Source organism: Octopus sinensis, linkage group LG4, assembly GCF_006345805.1.
Source record: "Octopus sinensis linkage group LG4, ASM634580v1, whole genome shotgun sequence".
In the NCBI taxonomy this organism is placed as follows: Eukaryota; Metazoa; Mollusca; class Cephalopoda; order Octopoda; family Octopodidae; genus Octopus; species Octopus sinensis.
Genome location: NC_043000.1, coordinates 149,541,903 through 149,545,463, shown reverse-complemented (window position 1 = coordinate 149,545,463; position 3,561 = coordinate 149,541,903).

Genomic DNA, 3,561 nt, shown 5'->3' with positions numbered 1-3,561 from the left:
AAAATACTCTAGTTAAGGAATTAGAGGAAGCCATGAAAACTGGCTCTGCGGCTCAGGTGGCGTCCAAGAGACTGGTGTTAAACCAGCACCTCGAGGCCAAACACATGGGCTGCATTGTCAGGGCTAGAATCCGCCATATTAGATGTGAAGGAATCAACACCGTGAGATGGGCCCGAGTGGTGGAAGCTCAGCATGGTAACGATGCCACGATTCGATCTTTGACGAACCAACAAGGTGAGTTGGTAAACGAACCCGAGGAGATGTGTGAGGCCTTTCAGGAGCACTTCGCTCAGCTTTTCGGTGAGTGCGGCGGACTGGATAGGAGAAGGGCCTTTACGGACCTACTCGACGGGCTGCCGCGCTTATCGGGACGAGATGCGGAGGGCTGTGAAGGGCCAATCACGCTTGAGGAGGTGGTTGAGGCAATGGCGGACTGCGGCGCGGGCAAGGCGCCGGGTTTGGATGGTCTACCCTATGAGTAATATAAGAGTATGCCAGACTTGTTCGGGCACCTACTGGCGGAGGTCTATGCGAACTGGCAGCAGAACGGGCTTATACCCAGATCTGTGCGCCGGGGAGTGGTGACTCTCGTCAGAAAGGACTCGAGCAAGGGGGAGTGCATTGATAATTTCAGGCCCATCACTCTGCTAAACACAGAGTTGAAGATTTTGGCCAAAGTGTTATCGAAAAGATTGGCGCGTGTCGCGGATGGTCTGATCGGAGAGGCACAGACATGTGCCGTTCCGGGCAGATCCATTCAGGATAATCTCCATCTAATGCGGTACACTATAGAGGGGTTTAATAGTGATTCTGGCAAGGGTGGGGCACTGGTCCATTTAGACCAATCTAAAGCTTTTGATAGGGTCGATCATCGTTACCTGGTATCTGCTCTGGCACAGTTCGGGCTGAGCCTTGGCTTCCTCAGGTGGATTATCCAAATTTATGATAACATCGACTCAGTAGTTCGGGTGAACGGCTTCTTGTCGAAGCCGTTCAAAATCAAACGCTCGGTTCGTCAAGGGTGTCCGCTCTCCCCGTTGTACGTGATGGCTCTTGAGGCCATTACTGCGAAAACTGAGCGGCATCCCGAGACAGCCAGGTAATGGAAAATCAGTGTCAGCGTACGCGGATGACATCACCATCATCGTAACCGAAATGGACCACCTATGTAAAGTAGGCAAGGCCATAGAGGCTTACGAGACGGTGACAGGAGCAAAAGTTAATCGTGAAAAGTCAGTCGGCTTGCAACTCGGCACCTGGAGAGGCAAGTCGATGCCTCCTGACAGCGTCGTGGGACGTTGGACGGAGGGTCCGATTAACTGCTAGGGGTCTGGTTCGGTCCAGACCTCCAAATAGAGAAGAATTGGGGCGAGATAACGAGCAAGGTGGCTGCAGTAGCCAAGACCTGGTCTTGGCGGTGGCTATCCCTGAAAGGGAGGGCGGAGGTGGCCAATGTGTTTATCGCATCGGTTATCACCTACCGCCTTTCCGTCGTTCCTTGCCCTGATTCGTGGTTGATCAAGTTGGAAAGACAGCTCTTCTACTTCTTGTGGAAGGGCGGGAAACCACTTGTGAAACGCTCTACTTGCTGTCAACAACCGTTAAAGGGTGGGCTAGGGATGCCTTGGCTGATGATGCGCAGACATGCGCTGAGGTTAAGACATCTGTGGCTCTACCTGGATGGTTTCAAGGCAAATAATTCATCAAGGTATCTTTTTACGTGATCTAAGGAATTGAAATTTTCACCATTAAGGCTATTCTGCAGAGACCTGAATAAGTGGAAATCCGAAGGAGTAATATCTGGTGAATATGGAGGGTGGGGTAAGTACCCCAGCCAAGCTGCAACAATTTTTGTCTGGTTCCCAAAGCATCAAATGCCGATAATGAATTTTTCATCTTTTAATTTAAAGGGTTACAGAATTAACACAGGTTATTGGAACATAAACCTTCTTCCACGAAAAGATAGATTAAACTGTGCTTCAAATGGAGGTGTAGTCAATCCTATTTTATGGACTCAAACATGTTCTAAAATAAGTCGAAAGATAAGCTACTATAAATCTGCAAGAACTTTCCGGACAACCCAATATTTCTATATTTTATCATGAATTCTTAATATAAATATGTGGATATTCGTATGGAATAATACCTCATGTGCTACATCTGAATTTTCTTGTCTGAATGTTTTAAGACAAATATCCGAATTTTTATCATATACTACATTTATTAATACTTAGCTCATATACGGAGACAAAAATGTTGTATATATACTGCAGGTTATCTCCATTAAAATTATATTTCGCATTAGAATTCTTCAAGTTGTATAAAAATGGTTATTGTCGACATCATTCGAAAGCGAAATAAATTTTGCATAAGGTGTAAAAGATAAAAATAATTTGTATGGTGTTAGTAACAAAATATTTTGTAAGAAATAGAACTTTTATCGTCTGTCTTAAATATATTTTCGCCAGTGTATATATCTCAGGTCGTCCCATAAGTTCTGTCTGAATTTTGGATAAAGAATACAAGTGATCAAATGTTATATTTAATTGAAAATTAATCATCAATGTACTTTCCCTAATTATCTATGACTTACCTCCATCTATTTACAAGATATTTAATCCCATCAACGTAATGTCAGGTTCGACCTCCCCCTGGCTTGCGAAAGTTGTATCCCCCTACTAATTCTGTAAACTATGAAACAAATGGTATCCTGAAGGAGTAAGGTCGGGAGAATAAGTTGGATAAAGAAATTTTTCCAAACCGACCCCTTCGATCTTCTGTGATGTGATCTTTGCAATGTGGGGTTGCGCACTGTCCTGATGAAACATCACTCATTTTCGACTCACTAAAGCGGCTCTTTTTTCCTTCAAAGCTTGGTTCAAACGCTCTAATTGCTGACAGTAGACTTGAGCATTGATTGTTGCATTAGGTGGTAACAATATAAAGTGAATTACGCCTTTGCAATCGCACCAGATAGAGAGTAGAACCTTTTTCCCCATGAAGTTCCCTTCTCGGTTGTGGTTGAGAATTTTCCCTTTTACCAAGCCACTGTTTACGACGTCTAACATTTCGATAGAAAATCCATTTTTCATCACAAGTCTATCGAAAAAGGGTGAAATGAGTTTGCGAGAATGGAGAGAAGAGCAGATGCCAACTCGGGATTTGCGGTTGCTTTCGGACAATACATAAGGCACCTATTTTCCAAGTTTAGGAATCTTTCCACGTTGTTGAAAATGACGATGAGCTGTTGTATGATTTGAAGTAAGCTTTATTGCCAATTCTTCAACTGATAATGACGGATTTTCTTCAAGTAATGCCTCAAGGAGCTTGTCAAACTCAACTGGACTTCCTGTTCGGTATTCATCTTCAATTTTGCAGACGATCTCCTGCAAGTTCTTTCATTCGAGCACTTTGCCATAAACTGAGTGTATGTTTCGAGTCACTTCGGCAGCAGAGTTACCTTTATTGTACTCATAAAGAATTATGTGCCTTAAATGCTCCTTGGATACTTCCATGTTGAAAGGGTTTTAATCAAAGCAATTTTAGGGTGTCCACGAAGTC